The sequence below is a fragment of the Equus przewalskii genome, chromosome 15 (assembly GCF_037783145.1).
Source record: "Equus przewalskii isolate Varuska chromosome 15, EquPr2, whole genome shotgun sequence".
Taxonomy (NCBI): domain Eukaryota; kingdom Metazoa; phylum Chordata; class Mammalia; order Perissodactyla; family Equidae; genus Equus; species Equus przewalskii.
Genome location: NC_091845.1, coordinates 12,946,338 through 12,968,903, shown reverse-complemented (window position 1 = coordinate 12,968,903; position 22,566 = coordinate 12,946,338). Strand labels below are relative to the sequence as shown.

The 22,566-nt window shown below is 38.3% G+C and overlaps 1 protein-coding gene and 1 long non-coding RNA gene across 13 annotated transcripts in view; one reads left to right on the top strand and one right to left on the bottom strand.

Moving 5' to 3' along the window:
* ITPR1 (inositol 1,4,5-trisphosphate receptor type 1) overlaps positions 1-22,566 on the top strand; it is a 319,039-nt gene that overhangs the window by 57,614 nt on the left and 238,859 nt on the right. The gene's annotated exons all lie outside the window — the stretch shown is intronic.
* On the bottom strand, positions 19,158-21,097 carry LOC139076112 (uncharacterized). Its single transcript, XR_011527385.1, has 3 exons — positions 21,004-21,097; positions 20,652-20,781; positions 19,158-20,027 (listed from the first exon to the last, which is right to left on the bottom strand). It is a non-coding gene; the product is annotated as an uncharacterized lncRNA (long non-coding RNA).

Sequence of the window (22,566 nt, the reverse complement as noted above, 5' to 3'; positions counted from 1 at the left end):
TATTTGCTATCCTTTGAGCAGTATTTACATGGTCATAATATAAACAGTCAATTTATAGACACAACAAGAAGCTCATGCTTAGAAAACAACTTTGAGGAGGTAAAAGTAAAGTTATATAAGGTAGATGGTAAGAGGTGGAAAGATGTGGAAAGGTGAAGGAGGAGCACATTAATCTCAAAGTTGGACTGTTAAGAGCTACTGTAGGTGATGCAACTGGAATTAAAAGGGCCTACATTTAAAAAATTTTTTTATTCAGGTCATAATAGTTTATAACATTGTGAAATTTCAGTTGTATATTATTATTTGTCAGTCACCACATTTATGTGCCCCTTCACCCCTTGTGCCCACTCCCCAACCCCCTTCCCCTCTGGTGACCACTAATCTGTTCTCTTTGTCCATGTATTTTTTTACCTTTCACATATGAGTGAAATCATATGGTGTTTGTCTTTCTCTGTCTGGCTCATCTCACTTAACATAATACCCTCCAAGTCCATCCATGCTGTTGCAAATGGGATCATTTTGTCTTTTTTTATGGCTGAGTAGTATTCCATCGTATATCTATATACAGTATCTTCTTTATCCAATCATCGGTCGATGGGCACTTGGGTTGCTTCTACTTCTTGGCTAGAGTGGATAATGCTGCAATGAACATAGGGGTGCCTAAGTCTCCTTGAATTGTTGATTTCAAGTTCTTTGGATAAATACCCAGTAGTGAGATAGCTGGGTCATATGGTATTTTTATTTTTAATTTTTTGAGAAATCTCCATACTGTTTTCCATAGTAGCTGTACCAGTTTGCATTCCATCAAGCAGTGTATGAGGGTTCCCTTTTCTCCAGTTCTCTCCAACATTTGTTATTTTTTGTCTTGGTCATTGTAGCCATTCTAACACATATAAGGTAATATCTTAACGTAGTTTTGATTTGCATTTCCCTGATGATAAGTGACGTTGAACATCTTTTCATGTGCTTATTGGCCATCTGTATATCTTCTTTAGAAAAATGTCTGTTCGTATTCTCTGCCCATTGTTTGATTGGGCAGTTTGTTTTGTTGTTGTTGAGTTGTATGAATTTTTTATATATTTTGGAGATTAACCCCATGTTGGATATATGATTTGTAAATATTTTCTCCCAGTTGGTGGGTTATCTTTTCATTTTGTTCCTAGTTTCCTTTGGCTTGCAGAAGCTCTTTAGTCTGATGAAATCCCACTTGTTTATTTTTTCTTTTGTTTCCCTTGTCCAAGTAGACATGGTATTCAAGAAGATCCTTCTAAGACCAATGTCAAAGAGTGTACTGCCTATGTTTTCTTCTAGGGGTTTTATGGTTTCATGTCTTACCTTTAAGTCTTTGATCCATTTTGAGTTAATTTTTGTGTATGGCAAAAGATAATGGTCTACTTTCATTCTTTTGCATGTGGCTGTCCAGTTTTCCCAAGACCATTTATTGGAGAGACTTTCCTTTCTCCCTTGTATGTTCTTAGCTCCTTTGTTGAAGATTAGCTGTCTGTAGATGTATGATTTTATTCCTGGGCTTTCAATTCTGTTCTACTGATCTGTGTGTCTGTTTTTGTACCCATACCATGCTGTTTTGATTACTATAGCATTGTAGTATATTTTGAAGTCATGGATTGTGATGCCTCCAGCTTTGTTCTTTGTTCTCAGGATTGCTTTAGCTATTCGGGGTCTTTTGTTGCCCCATGTGAATTTTAGGAAGAATGTCATTGGGATTCTAATTGGGATTGCATTGATTCTGTAGATTGCTTTAGGTAGTATGGTCATTTTAACTATATTTATTCTTCCAGTCCATGTGAATGGAATATCTTTCCATTTCTTTATGTCCTCGCTGGTTTCTTTCAATATTTTATCATTTTAATTGTATAGTTCTTTCATCTCCTTGGTTAAATTTATTCCTAGATATTTTATTCTTTTTGTTGTGATTGTAAAAGGGATTGTATTCTTGAGTTCTCTTTCTGTTAGTTTATTGGAGTATAGAAATTGATTTTTCTGAGTTGATTTTGTATGCTGCAACTTTGCTGTAGTTGTTTATTTCTAATAGTTTTCTGATGGATTCTTTAGGGTTTTCTACATATAAAATCATGTTGCCTGCCAACAGCAAGAATTTCACTTCTTCACTGCTTATTTAGACTCCTTTTATTTCTTTTTCTTGCCTAATTGCTCTGGCCAAAACCTCCAGTACTATGTTGAATAAAAGTCGTGAGAGTGGGCACCTTTGTCTTGTTCCTGTTCTCAGAGGGATGGCTTTCAGTTTTTCACCATTGAGTATGATGTTGGCTGTAGGTTTGTCATATATGGCCTTTGTTATGTTGAAGTACTTTCCTTCTATACTCATTTTATTGAGAGTTTTTATTGTAAATGGATGTTGGATCTTGTCAAATGATTTTTCTGCATCTATTGAGATGATCATGTGATTTTTATTCCTCATTTTGTTAATGTGTATCACATTGATTGATTTGCGGATGTTGAACCATCTCTGTATCGCTGGTATAAATCCAACTGTATTATGATGTATGATCTTTTTAATGTATTGCTGTATTTGATTTGCAAATATTTTGTTGAGGATTTTTGCATTTATGTTCATCAGTGGTATTGGCCTGTAATTTTCCTTCTTTGGGTTGTCCTTGTCTGACTTTGGTATCAGGGTGATGTTGGCCTCATAGAATGTATTAGGAAGTATTCCATCTTCTTCAATTTTTTGGAATAGTTTGAGAAGGATGGATATTAAATCTTTGAATGTTTGGTAGAATTCTCCAGAGAAGCCGTCTGGTCCTGAACTTTTATTTTTTGGGAGGTTTTGATTACCATTTCTATCTCTTTACTTGTGATTGGTCTATTCAGATTCTCTGTTTCTTCTTGGTTCAGTTTTGGGAGGTTGTATGAGTCTAAGAACTTATCCATTTCTTGTAGTTTGTCTAATTTGTTGGCATATAGTTTTTCATAGTATTCTCTTATCCTTTATATTTCTGTGGTCTCCATTGTAATTTCTCCTCTTTCATTTCTAATTTTATTTATTTGAGCCTTTTTTTTTTTTTCTTAGTGAGTCTGGCTAAGGGTTTGCCAATTTTGTTTATCTTCTCAAGGAACCAGCTGTTTGTTTCTTTAATCCTTTCTACTGTTTTGTTGTTGTTGTTGTTGTTACTTCAATTTCATTTATTTCTGCTCTAATTTTTATTATTTTCCTCCTTCTGCTGACTTTGGGCTTTGTTCTTCTTTTTCTAATTCTGTTAAGTGTAGTTTAAGATTGCTTATTTGAGATTTTCCTTGTTTGTTAAAGTGCTATGAATTTCCCTCTTAAGACCACTTTTCCTGTACCCCATATGAGTTGGTATGGGGTATTTTCATTCTCATTTGTCTACAGATTTTTCTTTTACAGTTTTTTTAGTGAGAGATTTAATTGTTTATGAAAACAATGCACATAAGCAAGAAAATTGTTCTCATCAAAACTGTAGCTTGAACATGTGAAATGAAATGCTTACACCTTCATATCCCTTACTAAATGAAAACCTAATTACCAATACAAACAATGGGAATGAAAAAGAGAATTATTCAAAGCAAACTCACAATTTGAAAAAATCAAATGTAATTTTGACCTCATTGGAAAAAAAAGAAAATTACATTCATGAAATTGGTAAATTTCATGGCTGAGGAAGACTAAACCTCTTGCACTTTATTAGATGAAGATCTTAGAATATGGCCATCACATCCTTTTGATATCATATGTATATTTTGAGCACACCAGAATTCAGTTCAAATTAATGTGTCTATGACAGAATTATCTCCAGATATTTTTTTATTTCTTCTTTAATTTCTTCAATGATCCATTGGTTGTTCAGTAGCATGTTGCTTAGTCTCCACATATTTGTCACTTTCCCAGCTTTTTTATTTTAGTTGATTTCTAGTTTCATAGCATTCTGGTTGGAAAAGGTGCTTGATATGATTTCAGTCTTCTTAAGTTTATTGAGGCTTGCCTTGCTTCCCAACATATGGTCTATCCTTGAGAATGTTCCATGTGCACTTGAAAAGAATGTGTATTCTGCTGTTTTGGGATGAAGTGTTCTATATATATAGATATCTATATATATAGATAGATAGATATATAGATATATCTCTATTAAGTCCATCTGGTCTAGTTTTTCATTTAAATCCACTATTTTCTTATTGGCTTTGTCTGGATGATCTATCCATTGATGTAAGTGGGCTGCCCTACTAATAAGGGACTACATTTTTTAAAATAAAAAGTTAAATATATAGGCAAGGAAATATCAATCTTTTTAAAAGAGGATAATAACTACTAAGAAATAACAAATAGGTAAGAGCATGTCTTCTCTGGAGAGGCCTTGGGGGAAAGCAGCTTCTGGTGCAGGACAAGGGACTGTTGCTTTTCGTTTTAAGCTAATGTGATTTTAAAAACCTTTTTTCCAATGGGAATTTCCAAATTCAAAGAAACAGAGACAGTGAATCCCCACGGACCTATCTACCAGACTCAACAACACTCCACATTTTACCATTTTTGTTTCATCTATTTTTTTTTTCGCTAGTGTACTTAAAATATCATGCCATTTCACCTCTAAATACTTTCAAATGCATCTCAAAATAAAAAAGACATCTTCGTAGATAACCCTATACCATTATCACACCTAATAAAACTAACAATTCCTATCATTACTATGTTGAATTTTCTCTGATTATCTGAAAAAAAATTTTTTAATAGTTATTATGTTCAAATGAGGTCCCAAATAAGGCCTCCTTCTTGTATATGGGCATTATGTCTCAATTTCTTTTAATCTAGAACAGTCCCCTTTTTTATCATGCCGTTGACTTACTGAACAATATTTATAGTAAAAGTATGTGCTTGTATTAATTTGATTAAAGTTTTTAATGTGCTTGTATTAATTTGATTAAAAGATTTTAATGTGATTAAATATTAATGAGGTTAAAGTACAGATGACGTTGTTTATTTTTAAAGGCCGTATTATGTTATTCTTTATATTTTATTAAAAATTCTTTTTTAATGCCTAAGTTTAAACCTCACCAACACAGGAGCATTTATTTATCAACTATTTTGGGCACTATTCTTTGCATATAAAGGTAAATAAGAATTACTGTTTTCCTCAAGGATTTTTCATTTTAGTCATAGAGGGCAGTTTGTGGGCATCCCTGCTGAGGCATTTTGCCATATGGAATTGTAATTATTTTTTTAAGCTAACTGCTAATAGATTCCGTATTAGATGCCAGCTGCTAAGTGCTTCAAATGTATTATTTTATTAATCCTTACCATACCTTGTGGGAAAATCTCCAGTGTACAGACAAGGAAACTGAGACCAGAGGAGATTTTTTTTTTTTTTTAAAGATTGGCACCTGGGCTAACATCTGTTGCCAATCTTTTTTTTTTTTTCTGCTTTATCTCCCCAAACCCCTGCTGTACGCAGTTGTATATCTTAGTTGCAGGTCCTTCTAGTTGTGGGATGTGAGACGCCGCCTCAACATGGCCTGATGAGTGGTGCCATGTCCGCGCCCAGGATCTGATCCCGGGCCGCCACAGCGGAGCGCGCGAACTTAACCACTCGGCCATGGAGCCGGCCCCCCAGAGGAGATTAAGGTGACTCTCTGTGTAGAGTCACCTAGCTAGAAAGTGACTCAGGCTGTACATATGTGAACAAGGTCTTTCTGATGCTGGACCCTGAGCTCTTAATCACTAACCCGTATAGGGCCCCCCAATTTTGACATGCAAGTCACCCCTCCTAACAGGCAGCATCGTGTACTGGTTCAAAGTATGGACTCTGGAGCCAGACTGCCTGGTTTCAATCTTGGCTCTGACACTTAATTGCTCTGTGACCTTGGGTGAGTTACTTAATCTTTCTGTGTCTCAGTTTCTCCATCTGTAAAATGAGGATAATAGTCCTGCCTCATAGGTCGTTATGAGGGTTAAATGACCTCCTATTTGTAAAGACCTTGGAATAGCACTTGGCGCACACATAAACAGAAAAATATTTAAATAACTGCAGCCGGGAAACACTGTGCCTGGCATAAATGTGGGTGGATGGATGGATGACGAATGGAAAGATGGAGAAATAAGAAAAAGTGGAAGCAAGTTGTAGGCTATTGTTCCATATATTTCATTGGTGAAGGGAATCTCTTTATGTAATAAGATTCCCCAGTAGGTCCCGTCATATTTTGTTGTTAGATTTCTGGATGCTTAATGTTCATATCAACTTTCTGACCATTCCTTTTTTATTTCTTTTTTACTTCTTTCTTCAAATCATATGAATAATCAGGAATCATAAAAGGTGACTCTCACGTTAGACTTTCTGTAGAAGGAGAGAGAACAAGGTTTGGGCTTTCCTCTCAAAGAGAAAGAGAAAAGTGTTGGTCACCTTACAGCATTGGAAAATCTCAAAACGTTCCAGAGGACCAGGTTAACTTTAGTGCATGGGTAGTAGATGCAGTAACTTAGCCTCTGCCACATAATCTATCCCCAAGTTCTCATGAAGGGCAGTAGAGGCAACAGTGGATTATGATGCTGTGACTGAGTGGTTAATGATGGCTCCAGAACTCTTTGCTTGGTTTGACTGACTTCTTTTTTGGACCTTTTGAACTTTGCTAAAACATAATTCTTTATAACCTAGGAGGCTAGAGCAACTTGGAGGCCAGTGAATTGCTTCCAGGATGGCACTTTGCTACTTTGAGAATGCAGGCTGATATGACTTTAGGTCCCTATTGATTCTGCTGGAGATATACATGGAATGAGGTGGAGAATATTGTGTTAAGTGCCTTGTGATCCATTTTCAGCAGCTGACCTGGTTGGTTGTGATTTGCTGATTACTCTTGTGTAATAGGTGTTAGTAATGCCAAGTAGTTTTGGGTAAGTAGTCTCAGATGAAAGGGGATGATCTGATTAGCTAATTCTTCCTGTAGTTGGTAGTGATGTGAGTGAAATTCCATCTTAACAAATGCAACAACTTCCCTAATTGAGAAGGATGACATGGAATTTCCCACTGTCTTCCTTTATTCTCTGAATAACATATGACCAATTCTAGTGACCATAATGATAATGTGACTGAGTGGTTAATGATGGCTCCAGAAATCCTAGCTTGGTTTTACTGTATTTTTTTTTTAAACTTTTGAACTTTACTAATACATAGTTGTTTAGAACCCAAACTCATTAAAGTATGTTTCTAGGTTCAAACTTAAGGATGTTTTTTTGAGGAAGATTAGTCCTGATAGCTAATGTCCGCTGCCAATCCTCCTCTTTTTGCTGAGGAAGCTTGGCTCTGAGCTAACATCCATGCCCATCTTCCTCTATTTTATGTGTGGGATGCCTACTACAGCATGGCTTGAGAAGCATTGTGTAAGTCTGCACCCAGGATATGAACTGGCGAACCCCAGGCTGCCGAAGCAGAGTGCATGAACTTAACTGCTATGCCATGGGGCCGGCCCCAAAACTTAGGGACTTTTTTGAGTCCAGTTTGATACACTGACAAAAAGAATGTGTAGTAGTTATTTTTACCTCTCATTTTTGAATCTGGAATGGATTTGGGACAGTGTTACATTTGCTTAGGGACTTTGGGGTTTTTTTATTCACAGCATTGGCTTGTAATATTGATGGTTTAACCTGAATGACTTAAAAGTTTTTTTTTTTTTTTAATGTGGGATAAAAGAACATGAGTAATAGAGCTACCAATAACTATTTTAAAATATAAACAGATGTTTGTTTTGCTATAAAGGTCACCTTCAGGAGTCAGAGCTCGTGACTCTTAGAATGGCTATTTTTCTTCAGGGAATGATTTAGACAAGTTGAATTGAATAGCTCCTAGGTCACTGACATTTATTCAACTTTGTTTTTAATGCTTGTTTACTTTCTAAACATGTAAAAGATTGGGATTTAGATACATCTTATCAAAATATCTTGATACTCTAAAAAATTCTTTATTATGTTTTTATAAGAAAAATTGTTAGATTGAAATGTTAAGCTACAACAAGTAGCTTTGCATTTGGGTTGTAATAGTCTCCAGTTTTATTAAAAGCTTGTCTTGTAGTAACCATAATTTTTTTTTCTGATAGTGTATGAAAAAAATACTGAGTGGGCGAAGCAGTTAGACTAATTGTTTAAACTGAGATTACTTAGGAAGGGATATCTGACATGTTTATATTCCATTGAGCAAATTGTTTATAGTAGGTATCATTTAAATATGCATTACCAATATCTTAGGTTTTAGATTTGCCAACTCTCTATGTTGAGACTTTCCAGAATCTTATAATTGCACCAGCTAATGCAATTGAATAAACTCCCTTGAATAAATGGCAGGACTTTGCACCTAGCTGAAAATAGCTCACCTTTGAAAGTGGTACTCATTTATTCATTAAAAAAAAATTGCCTGCAATGCACTGTGCACCGTGCTAAGCACTGGAGATATAGTGGTGAATGGGACAAATGAAGTCTCTGCCCTCGTAGAACTTGCATTCTGGTAGGGAAGACAGACACCAAGCAAGTAAACAATAAATAATATACAAGGTGCATCAGAGAGTGATCAATGCTGTGAAGGGTATAAAATAAGATGATAGGATGCAGTGTGACTAGGGTGGAGTGGTGTGGCCAGCAAAATAGGGTGGTGAGGGAATGTCTAGAGAAGATAATGTAAGAGTTGATACTCTATAAGGAGCCAGCCATGTGAACCTGTGGAGGACGGTTTTCCAGGCACCAGGAATATGGAGGGTAAAAGTTGTGATGTGTGTGCATGGAGTGTTGAAGAAATAGGAAGAAAGCTTGGATGGCAGGGAGCCCATCAACATGTCCTATCCCATTCCCACTATATGGAGTGGTCAAGACCATGTAAGGAGTAATTTTGCCTCTCTATACTGGATATTGAGAAGTATGTAAATTGGGTTTTGATAAGCCATGCAAAGATGAGGTGACCAGAGTTTGATTTCCTAGCAATCTGCGGGAGCACTGTTCCCAGTTCCCTGGAGTGTGGATTTCCAGGGCTCCCGTTGCTATTCTGCCTACTCTTCTTTGGCAAGGAGAGGAGACTGTGCTGGATTTATTCATTCAGGATGTTTTGGGCATCTATGGATCGAGAGACCAATATCCTTGCATTTGGAGTTTGGTTCATAGTTGTTTATTAAACAAAATTGACTTTATTTAGAGGCTAAATTAATTTGCAAGGGCTACTATAGCAAAGCATCATAAACCGGGTGGCTTAAACAACAGAAACTGTCTCACCTAAATTAAGGTATTGGCAGCCTTCTGAAAGCAAGAGGCAGAATCTTTCCTCAGCGTCTCTCTCTCAGCCTCTGGTGATCTGCTGGCAATCTTCGGTGTTCCTTGGCTTCTGTTACATCACCCTGATCTCTGCCTTCATGTTCACAAGGTGTTCTCCCCATGTGTGTCCGTGTCCAAGTATCCCCTTTTTGTAAGGCTCCCGTTATGTTGGATTAGGGGCCTACCCTATTCCAGTATGGCTTCATCTTAACTAATTACATCTGCAGTGACCCTATAGGAGAGGTGTATGTAACGGGGCTAAATTCATTCCACAAAGAGAAAAATGGACAATGCCTGCAAATTCCCTGAAGCTCTTAACCCGTTTTTCAGCTTAGGCACTTGGAAGACATGGCCACCTTTCATTTGTAACAACTAGTGTTTATTGAGTGCTTACCAGGCACTAGGCCCCTCTGTGCTGAGGTCTTGACAGGGGTTAGCCTGTTGAATCCTTATAAGCATCCTCTGGAGACAGTTCTATAATGAACCTTGCTTTTAGTGAGGGAACTGAGGCTTAGTTCTGTAAGGGACCTTTGGCCTTGTCACCACATCAGCTCTAGTTTCAACACTATTTTTCATATTGATTTTAACCTGCCAGACTTGGTGGAGTACAAGAGCCTGGAATAACCACTAATAGCACCTCCAGGTGAAAGGAGATTCTTATCTTCTGAATTCCACTGCCTGGATGTTTAATGCCTCCCTTGGTCTTTATCCTTGAAAGATCTTATGTCATCGTGTAGCAGTACTGTGAAGATTAATTAGTTAATATTTGTGAAGCACTTTGAAGATGAAAAGCTCATGAACACTAAGTAAAATTAAATTTTGTCTCCTGGTGCCAAGAAATAAACAGCTTTTTCTTTCCTGCTTGGGGTCAAAAGCTCCCCTTAGCATGCAAGAGAGCTTGTCCTCACGGGGATCAGGCTGTATTGATTATCCACCCCGGGGGAAGGTCTGAATGGTTAAATTCTCTTTTACTCTAGATTGGATTCTGCAGACTATTGAACAGTTGACTCTCTGCTAAATAGAAATATGATTGATATTGAAACAGGTTTTAAATTTTAACTTCTAGGGAATTAAATTGAGTGCAACCCCAGAAATTTGGAGATGAATGTCAAAGTATCTCGAAAAGTGATTCTGATGGTCGACTAAGTAGGCTCACACCAGAAGTGATATTGATGATTCAGAACATTAGGGTTCACTTGTTTCCTTGTCCTTTTCTTTTGCTACCATTTTGGCCTAAGATTTGTGCCAGGAAGTTCAGATGTCTCATTCTTCATGAATCTGAGTGGCATAATGTTGCCTCTGTCTTGCCCTTTGCTCTTGCTAGTAGCCAAATCTCTATACAATGAGCTGTGACATATCCTCAAGTAAACTTCATAAAGATGTGTTGGAGATTGGCGAGAAGATAAATTCACAGGACAAATAAATTAAAAAAATCATGACTTGTAAGAATCTGTAAGCCAAATTAGGAGCTAAATTGGAAACTGAATCTTGGATTTTTAAAAGACTATTTTTTCCTTCATCTGTTGGATGGATCTTCTAAGCACTGCCCTCAACTCGTGAGTTTAACAGTTGCTTTTCAAAAGGACACTTTGTTTAATGAACCCTGACTATACATATGAGCAATATTTTGTTGCATGAGAGTTGTTTCCCCAGAACATATTGACCTTTATTCCAGTGTCTCCTATGAGCAAGCCTTTGTTGAATTCAGCTTCTAGAACCTCAGCTCTGAAGAGATAGGTAAGATAAGCAGTAGATGACTCAGTTCAGCCAAGAGTGAAGCCAGGTAAGCTCAGAGTTTAGAGCCAGCTCAGAGTTGGGAGGGCAGAGGAAGAGCCAGCAGTGTTTGGCCCAAGAGACAGACAGACAAGATACATACACTGCCAACTGAGAGGAGTTTCCCAAGTTCTTAACCTCCTGAGTGCAGTACAGATGCCCCCTCCTTCCCTTCCCTGCATTGTGCCACCTGTCTAACCCGTGTGACTTTGGACAATAACCAACCCTGCCTTGGGCAATGGCCACTACTAGATAACCTCCTCGCACCAAGAACCGTTGAGACCATTTTTCCTTCTCTTAATTTCTCCTCAGGAGAGTTGAGTTTATGTCAGGTTTCATTCCTTACCTCTGCCTTCCTCTGTTCCCAGTTTGGGTAATCCTCCCTTCCACTGTCTCTCCTAGATGTGTATCTTGAGAGGTGATACAGTGTAGGTTAGAGACCGGCTGCGTTTGAATCCTGCCTCTGCCACTGATAACCTATATGACCTTGGGAAAGGTGTTTAGTCTCTCTTTGCCTCAGTTTCCTCATCGGTAAAATGGGGGATATTAATAATACCTATTTGATCACCCTGTTGTGAGGATTAAATGAGTAAACATGTGTTAAACTCTTAGAATGTGGCCTATAATGTGTTCAGTTAGTGTTAATTGAAGAGGGAGTGAATTTTCCTCTTTATTCCCTTCAATTCTTACTAGATAACATTGAACAATTGCTATCTATTTTTCTTTAGTTCTTCCTCTTCTTATTCATTCTCATAGCACTAGTGATAAGGAAAACAGGCCTAATTGCTGATAGATCAATTCCTTGTTGAATTCTTGTAGTGCTCCAGGTTGGAGGTGAAAAGATAAAGTATAAGAAGATAAATTCTCTTTTCATGGAACTTAAAGTGTAGTGGGAGACGAGACATGCCAACAAGGGATTATAGTATAGTGTAGAAGGTGCTAGATCCCAAGTACAACTAAGATTAGAGATAGGACAAAGGAAGACAGTGGTCAACTATATGGAGTATGCTTGGGGTCAAGGGTTAATCATGGAAGGCTTCACAGAGGAGGTGACACTTGAACTAATTCTTAGAGGATGATGAAGCATTTTCCAGGTGCACAAGATAGGAAGAAGAATTCCAGAAAGAAATAACCTCACATGTGAAAGAATGGAGATACAAACAGCATTGGGAGGACTGTGCAAGGGGTTCACCATGGCAAGAGGGAGGGTTGAGGGGTCCTGCTGCAGGGAAGGTGAAGCTGGATGATTGGAGACCAAAGTCATGGAGAGTCTTGTGGGCAATGAAGCAGCTTGCGTTGTACCTTTACGAGGGCTGTTGAAGGGCTCTAGCAGAGGAGTGAGTCTGGTATATTTGCATTTTAGGAGGACAGCTCTGCCAGTATTGTGGATAGATGTGTTGTGTGGAGAGGGGGTGATTTAGAAAGATCAGTTATTCTCCAGTATGGGTGAGAGATGGCAAGCAACCTGGGCTGTGGGGATGGAGAGGAGGGAAATCTAAGTACTTCCAAAGGACTTGGTATCTGATTGGCTGTGAGCACAGATGGAGAGGGAGGGTCTGGGAACATTCCGCGCAGAGCTTGCGAGGGCAGTGGGCAGACTTGCATGGCTGGGGTGGAGGGTGCCTGGGGTCAGGCAGCAGTGGTTCCAGATGAGGGTGGAAATGCTATTTTATGCCCTCTTCAAGGCATACGGACTTCATCTGGTAGAGTCCAGGGACTCCGTGAGAGTTTTTAAGCCAGAAAGTGACTTAAAATGATTAAATTTGTTTTTAATTTTTTTTTAGAAAGTTAATTCTGGTGATAGTCTAGAAGAGTTTCCTTACTTCCAATCTTTCATATAAAATTTAAATTTGATTTTTAAAACGTTTTATTTAATTTATAACAGTATAACAATGTAGCATTATAACGATACTGTTATACATTTTTAAACAAATGAAATTTTAAAAGTATCTATAAATGAAGTCATTTCTGTGACCACTCTTTCTATGGAAAAATGAATATTGAGTGTCAAAGGACAAAACTTGGTGTGTGAGAACTTTAAGCTAAAGAATCTTAAACTCAGATCTCTGGTGCCTTTTAAAAAATGCTTTCCTTTCTTTTTGTGTATTATGAGAGATTCCAGAACCCACAATCCGAGAACTGGGAACCGGGGTTTCCGCGTGTTTGCTAGCATAGGTAACACAACCGTTTCATAGATGCCTTTAAAAGGGTGTGTGAATATTTTGGTATTTAAGAAAAAGGTCTTTGAGCTTGTAGTGGGAGTTGCATGGTTTTGGAAACCAGTTTTAAACTTAAATTTTGTTCTCATTGAACTCTAAAATAACTGTGGTTTTTGAAGACCAGCTATTGAATGCATTCACGTATATTTAATTAAGTTTTTTCTGAATGGCTACTAAAGATCTAAAGGCAATTATATTCAAGTTCAAGGAAAGGACTTCCTGTGGGAATTTAATATTTTTAAACTGTGTCTGACCAAGGACTGGTATTTACTGATATTCTTGACTTCAGGAGTCCCAAGTATAACAGCTAAGGGTTATATTGCTATTCATTTTCTCTCTTCTCTCAACTCTACAATTGAGCTACCCTTCAATTTCAGGCGTTGCGTATTTTCACACTCCAACTTTGAAGCTTGCTGTTTCAATGTACAATGCAAATAGAGTTGCTGAGAGAAAACGACAAGATTTCAAAATTTATCTGAGGCAAATATGAAGTTGTTAGTAGGCTTCTTTCAAACTTCTTAGGCTCCTGAGCCTCCGGTTATTATCAAATTAAAAGTATGGACTATTGACATATTAATTTCAGTTCATTGAGAACTTCAACACTTCTCGTAAAATAGCCAGCTCTGTGTGTTCACAATTTCTTATAATCTATGAGTAGCATTTTTGAGAGCTATGCTAACTTGAATTTGTGTAAAATCATTCTCTAAGTAATGCTTTTAGAATTGATGTACAGTTTAGCCTACCAAGACAAGTAGACTATGTAACTGCTCCCTTTAGATGAATGATGTTTTTATGCTGAAAGAATAAAAGACTGTTTATTAAAAGAAAATGAGACCACTTTTTGGGTTTTTACCACTGTATAGCAAATGGTGAATAGAGGCGTCTAAATGCCTGATAGTCTTCCATATTATTTTATTTGCTTGCCTATTTATTTGTTTGTTTATTTTACAATAAACCTTAAAATTATAGCTAATTCTAAAGTAGTTGATGATAGATCAGGCAGGTCTTGTATTGTCTAGATCTTTTTGCAGCTCTCTTTTTTGCTCTATCAGTTACATTTTGTCCATGTTTGGCTATTTGTGGGGGCCAAGTTGATCCTCGCTTATCAGTGGTGATAACTGTGGATAGGAAATAAGTTGATCAAATCCAATCAGTGTTTTTATGCATGATGGATCAGTTATCTTTGCTCCATAGAAATTACAAAGCCTCAGGGGCATACAATAATAAGTGTTCATTGCTCATGTCTGGGGTCACAGAGGTTCTGCTCATCATGGGTGATCCTACCCACATGTCTAGTGGTTGGCTGGCTGTCCAATGGGGTGAGGTGACTGGCTGACTTGGTTCTGCTCCACATGTCTCATTCTCCAGCTGTCACAGTGGTAGCTCTAGAGAGCAAGCCGCAATTCACAAGCCCCGAAGCCTCTGCTTGCATCATGTCTGCGGACCAAAGCATGTCACTCTCGGCTAAGCCCAAAGTCAAGAGGCAGAGCAGGCCACCCCACCCACTGTAGATCGGCACTGCAAAGTCACATAGCAAAGGGCATGGATATAGGAAGGAGTGAAGAACTGGGGCTCAATGTGGCCATCCCCCAAGTGAGGTATAGAATTTCTATTGACTTCTTCTTCTTATCCACCACATATGTTGTCTCCTTTCTTTAGAATGTCATCAGGGGTTATTAGGTGGTAAAGAACAGAAACCAACTCAAGTTGGCTTGAAGGTTATTATAAACATAACAGACAAGTTCACAAACATATAAAAGCAGAAAACCAATAATAGACAGATCCCACTGATACTGGAACTGCTAGATGTTATACTTTGAGGTTATTCTCTTTTGTCTGTGACAGTGCACATGGCTTCTCTCATCTCTGCTCCTCTCTATTTCTTCTCTATTGCTTGTGACCCAGCGTGGGCATCTCAACCCCAATTCTGTGTGGCCTTTTAGCTCAAGTACCTACCATCATCTCACCATTTGGGTCTGTCAGTCTCAAATTTATGTCCCCAAATCCTCCCTCATGGATTGGTTATTCTTGGTCTGCTCTTTGAGTCTTCCAGGGCTGAGTTCTCAGACTTCATCTGTTTCTTTACTTCTTCACTTACTGATCTGGTCCAGTCCCATTACTTTAAGTGCTGTCTTGATTCTGATGACTCATAAATTTCTGTCTCCAGGCTAGATTTTCCCTTGAACTCCAGACTCACATATACCATGTCCTATTCCACATCTTCATGTGGATACATCTCATAGGCTTCTCAAACTTATACCCCAAATGGAACACTTGATTCCCCCTCATACATCTGCACTCCTCACTCTTTTCTCAGTAAATGGCAATTCCAATTTCCCATTAGTTTAAGCCTTAGAATCTTTTTTTTAATGTTTGGTTATATATATTTAAATTATGTGGATATACTACAGTTCTAATATAGTATATACATTATAAAAGAGAGAAAATTTACAAGCAATATGATGTAGAAGAAATAAAATGGATCTTAAAAGATTTGCTAATTAGGATCATATTTTCATTTACTGTTATCTTAAACACAATAGATACTTAACATGAATTTCATTTTTTATTGTGGTAAAAAACACCATAAAATTTACTATCTTAACTATTTTTAAGTATACAATTAAGTAATGTTAAGTACATTCACATTGTTGTGACACAGATCTTCAAAACTTTTTCATTTTGTAAATCTGAAACTCTATACCCATTAAACAACAACCCTCTTTTCCCCCTTCCCTCCAGCCCCTGGTAACCACTGTTGTACTTTCTGTTCCTATGAATTTGACTACTTTAGATATCTCATATGAGTGGAATCATATGGTATTTGTCTTTTTGTGACTGGTTTATTTCACTTAGCATAATGTACTCAAAGTTCATTCATGTTGTAGCATGTCACAGGACTTCCTTCCTTTTTAAGGCTGAATAATATTCCATTGTATGCATATACCACATTTTATTTATCCATTCATCTGTCCATCTGTCCATGGACACTTGGGTTGCATCCACTTCTTGGATATTGTGAATAGTGGTGCAAATCTCTGTCTTAATTCTTTTGGATATATATACCCAGAAGTGGGATCTTTGGAGCATATAGTGGTTCTATTTTTAATTTTTTGAAGAACCTCCATAATGTTTTCCATAGTAGTTGCACCATTTTACAGTCCCACCCATAGTGCACAAGGATTCCAATTTCTCCACATACAAGATTTGGAGTCTTTTTGAACTTCTCTCTCAATTTAAGTTAGATTGCTAATCGAATCCATTGCAAATCTTGATTTGTGTTCAAAATATATCTTCCAGCTGACTGCTGCTCACCTGGTCCATCATTGTCACCCTTTTCCCAATTGCCATTGGCTCTTGTTTGGACCACGGCATGAGTCTTCTAATTGAGCTCCCTGTTTCCACGCATGACCCCTGAAGTCTCTTCTCCACAGAGCAACCAGAGTGATAATTTTAAAACATAGAACAGATTTTATCACTCCTCTGCTCAGAACCCTCTAATGGCTCCCATCACATGGGGGATAAGATACAAAGTCTGTCCTTTGGTATATAATGTGCTAAAAATTCTTATCCCTTTACTCACATGGCTTTAGACACACTGATCTCCTATTGTGCCTTAAAACGCTAAGATTGTTCCTGCCTCAGGGCCTTTGCACTTGATGAACACTCAACCTGGGTGGCTTTATTCACAGACATTTGATTTATTCTTTCCTTCACTTAATTGGGGTGTCTACACAGTTGTGACCTATTCAGAGAGGCCTTTCCAAACCACCTTATCTAAAAAGCCACTCACTGTCAACCTTTGAGCATTTTACCACTATCTGACATCATACTGTATCTGTTTGTGACTTTATTATTGGCTTTCTCCTCCAAGGGAATATAAGCACCATGAATGTAGAGATTCTATCTCAGCATCTGATTATCTGATACTTCAAAGATGCTCAGTAAATATTTGTTGAATGAATGAATGAATAAAAGAATACTTTGTGTTTAAACAGCTTTGGCCAAACAGATGGCTAAACAGAGATACCTAGTATACACCTTCTAGGTGGGGGTGACTTCCAGGGAAAGTGCCCGTGGTGTATCTTCCACCTCCAGCTGATTTCTCCAGCTCTTATTCACTTGTGGGCTGCTGCTCTCAAGATCTGAGAGGGAAAGTAATGATGTCTCATCCAACCTCTTATTGAAAAAAACAGTGCAGGGGTTGATGGGAATTATTTGCCTCTGTCCTCTTGACCCCAGATCACCTTCCTAAATGAGTGTTGGCTGCTCCTTATTACCTGCAATCACATTTCTTATTGTAATGTGAGGGCAGTGCCTCATGTGCACAATGAATGCTGGAAATGGGTTTTAAAGCATAAAGTACAGCCAGACGTTCCTCCTGCAGGGGAGATGGTAGCTTGACAAGTCTGTGAATTATATAATGGACTCTCCTCTTACCCTCCTTATAAAAGGTGCCAAAATATCAAAAACAATGGGCTTTTCTTCCCAGGTTGTTTGGGATATTCCTGGCACTCTCTTACCTGCCATCTTGTACTTTGGGAGCTCTGGGATTAGAATTATGTGTAACAGCTTTGTTTTCCTCTAGCTGGGTTTGTGATGAAATTATTCTAATGGAAACATTCAGTTAATTCTAAAGGATCTGCACACGCTTGCTGAGCAGAGCGCTTCTACCTTAAATGGTCTTCCATGCTGTGGAAGAGAGCTTCTGATGCATCAGTCACAGTGATAATGTCCTAGGGTTGGAACATCATCTTTGCCTGTTCACGCCTCCTCATGGGCTTGAGAAGTCTGTTTCACTCTTACTAGTCTGTTAGAAACAGTGATATTTAGAACAGGTCTGTAGAATCCTGGGGTCTTTAGATAAGCAACCAGGGGTCTGTCAATTGCAAGAGATTCAAAGATGATTGCAAATGCAGTGTTTGGTTTCTCGATTTGAGTGTTGCTTACACAATTGTGTTCAGTTTGTGAAGATTCAGGTTCTCTACTTAAGATTTGTATGCTTTTCTGTATGGATGTTATACTTCAGTGAAAAAGCTTTCTTAAGAAAACAAACCAACCATAATTCTTACCTGCAAGAAGATCTCCTGGTGCAGATATTTAAGTAGATCACATACTCAGACTGGTGCTAGGATTAAGGAAAGCACATTATAGGAGCACAAATAAAAGGGATCAAACATCTTTTAAGGGGAGGATGGAGGAAAATCAGAAGATTTAAATGGAATTTATCTATCACCTTTTCCTGGCTTCCTCCATACCTGATAGGATATATATAGAGGAAACCAGATGAAATAGGTTAGATTCTAGTTCTGTGATGGCATGCTTGGAAGATAAAGTATAGTTGCCTACAAAAGCAAAAACTACATTGAAAATATCATTGCTCTCAGGGAGCTTGTTGATGGTTGTCTTCCCCAGATCTACCACACTATTGGCAGGGATAACTAGATGAGTGAGTGAGTAAGAGTGGAAACATGACTGTGGGTTGTCCATTTGTTTTTGTGAAATATTTAATATTATTATTAGTATTTTTTTAAAGATTGGCACCTGAGCTAACAGCTGTTGCCAATCTTCTTCTTTTTATTCTTCTCCTCAAATCCCCCCAGTACATAGTTGTATATTTTAGTTGTGGGTCCTTCTAGCTGTGGCATGTGGGATGCCGCCTCAGTGTGGCCTGATGAACGGTGCCATGTCCACGCCCAGGATCCGAATTGGCGACACCCTGGGCAGCTGAAGCAGAGCTCACCAAGTCAACCACTCGGCCACGGGGCTGGCCCCAAATATTTAATATTATTAATGGCTGTGAGTGACCTTGTATTGGAAGAGAGTGGTGTTGATGTTGTATATGTAAGGAGTGGTGGGGTAGTAATGGCTAAAAAAAAAATTAACCACTATTTTTAGATAATGAGTCACAAAGTGGTTTTATTGTTTCTTTTCATCATCATAATTGAAAAAAAATCCTAATAGGCAATAATTAGCAAGCATTGCAAGGTAGTATAAAGCTAATGTCTGTAGTGTAAATGCATTGAGCTCATAGAAGGAACTGATCGGTAGGGAATGGAACTGTTGGGCAACTGGAGTCATGAGAGTAGATAGTACCCAAATTGGTCTTTAAACAGTGGGTTCCAGACTTGCGGGTGCATAAGAAATACCTCGGTAACAAGTTTAAAATGTGGATTCCTAGGTCCTGTGCCCAGATTCCGTGGGTTTGGGGAAAGCCTAGCATTATACTGGTGTAGGTGGTTCACACACTGTGCTGTGAAAAGTGATGACGGGAAATGATGGTAGGGAGAAAGAAGGATTGGTGGAAGGCAGATGCTTGGCAGGAAAAAACGATTGCATTCCGTAAGGAGGCAGGCTGATTCCCAAGACAGAAACAGAAAATTTATCTAGAAGGAGCACATGTTGCAGACATTTGCTATCACTGGAGGGACTGAGGTCGGAACAGATAATAGCAATTGAATCTGTTATCCTTAGAATGCTTTGGGCCATACTTAATATTTTTGTTTGAATGTGGCTTAGCATGAGGTTAATATTTAAGTGAAAATGTCACTCTAGAGGAATTTGTGTTTCAGCACATCAGAACTGGAGCTAATCTCAGACAGTAGCTTCTTGTTCCATCATTTAAGAGAGGAGAAGACTGGGAGCCCCAGAGCCAGGGGAGTAAGTTGTGAGGGGGTCAGCAGAGCTTTGGCTAAAATTCGGAGATCTCCAAGGAGTAATCATTCCACTTATTTGTTATTTCATCCAACGCTGAGATTCCTCTGTGGAAAAAAAAAAAGAATTGATACAGTCCCTACTTTCATGGAGTTGACAGTCTAAAGAAGGTGTCAGTTGTACAAGAAGTACGGGAATTTCTGCTACTGTTAGTTCTTTTTCCCACGATGCCAGTTGTTTTATAAGGAAACAAGCTTTGCATTACGCAGACTCCTATCCATTACAAGATGACTGAAATGAGGATCTGGGTACACAATTAGCTGTGCAGCTCTCTACGCAGCTGCACTGTTTGAGTGACAGCTTGCTGGCTGGCCCTCAGTTCTTTCATTTAATGCAACCTTTTGTGATTTATTTGGATACTATACAGCTGTGCTTCTCAAACTTTGCCATGCAAGGCTATCACCCAGGGATCTTGTTAAAAATGCAGATTCTGTGAGGTTAGAGTGAGGGCTCAGGTCCTGAGTTTCCAACCAACCCCCAGGGATGCTGACGCTGCCAGTATGTGGACCATACTGAGTAGCAGGAGTCTAGAAACGTGGAGGTACTAGAGGGTCTTCTGAGTCACTGAAGATCTCCTCCATGAAAATTAGTTTGATTTTCATTGGTTTTGATCAACTGATTTGTTTTCTTCCAGCTTGTAATAACAAGGTGCACTATAACTACAAAAATACCTGTGCCGTTGAAATTCCTCCAGAAAAACGACTTCATGACTGCAGGTCCTCCTCTCTCTAAGGCTTTTTTACCTCATAGAAAAAATTGTAACATCATTTTGGATAAAACAAGATTTCTTGAGTTCACCAACTGTCAAATGTAACAGAACAGACTGTAATTACAAGTGTGATAAATGTTATAGAGGAAATGGGAAGGACACTAGGGGTGTCTATATTGGGGTATTCTAACTGCAGTACATTGGATAGAAGCCATATTGGTTTCTTATTCTCCTCTCCCTCCCCCAGTCTTACATTAGTGCATAAAATAGCATATCCTGGTGCAGACAGTCCTGAAGGGTAACAGCGTTATTACCGGAAGCTCATCCAACAACCAATGCCAATGAGACTGCACATTCCATATGCATCTTGAAATATTAGCCCTTTTACTTCCAGCTCATAGTTTGTCTATAGCAAAGAGGAGGAGAAAAATTATTACTTTCAGATTGCTACTGCTTGACACCATTGGGCTTTTTAAAGGTCACAAGTGAATAAATTGAGCTTTTGTATAGGCGTGCTTCTTTTTTTAAATTGTTTGATATGAGGTTACAAACTTAATTACATAAGATTCTATAGAAAACAGATTTTCTCTGCTGCTTTTTTTAGAAGTGAATTTTTTATCTTTTGAGTGACTGTATCGGAGAAGACAAAAAATCATAGGAGGGATAAGTTCAGTTTGACCTTCTTGATTAGTTTCCTTCCATTGTGTATTGGCGTCCATGTTCAAATTAGAAATTTCCGTGGCTGACAACAAGGGCATTCATCTAGTTATTATTCCATATTTCTTTGCTACTTAGAATTGTGGAACTTGTAATATCTCCAGAGCAAGAAGAGGCCTTGGTACTTACCCATTCTCTAGGGGTTCTGTGTTCCGTGGTGGACTTCCTCAGTGTTTGAGTGACCATTGCTCCTATCCCCTTCCCCCGAGGGCCCTTGTGTTCAGTAATCTTCCGATCAACATTTGTGTGTGAAATTTGACCATTGAGGGCTCTCCTGATTGCCATGATGAAATGTGTAGAGTTTCCAGGGAACAACAAAAGAATTATAAATGACCAAACCTCAAAAAGTTTTTCTATGGTGGATTTTTTTTTTATGGCCTTTACGTTTTGTCTCTGTGAGCACAGAGTCCTTACTACTGGTCTGTGTGGAGACAGACCAAATGAAGTAGATAACAGCAAACTTTGCAGTGTCATTGAGAGGGTAGGACTCAAGGGCTCAGGCATCTTTTGTTTCTTATCTTGTAATTTTGAGGCTTCTACAATTCTGCCTAGAAAAAAATTTGACTGACGCACGTGATACTGCCAATTTTGACCTACTAAAATGTTTCATTTGGTTCTGCCTAACCATTTGTATGAGTTATTCTATGGCTATCGTGATCTGAGCATTCCGATAAAGAGATGCTCCATTTGGGCAGTGACTTCCTGTGGTAGGCTTGGGGTCCGATTGCCTGGGTTTGATTCCCAGCCCCGCAGCTAATCAGCTGTGTGGAATTGGGAAGATTACTTACCTCTCCCAGCCTTGGTTTCTTCTTCTAAAAGATGTGTTACTCTGATGATAGAATGAGATGATATCGTAAAGTACTTACATAGTACACAGAACATTGTAAGCACTTAATAATAGTAATACAACTGAGCATTTGTTGAGCTCTGTAAATATTAGTTATCATATAATGATTATAATACCCCATTAATATCAATAAATATTTCTAAATAGTTGTTTTATGTATTATATAGATGCCATATATAATTTATATTATATAGCTTAAAAGTTTAGAATAATAGCTTACAGGAGGTATCACGTAGATCCTGTAACCTGACCAAGAACTGTCTTCATGGAAATCTGTTTTCTCCTTTTAGGATAAATGGTTGTGAAATGATTG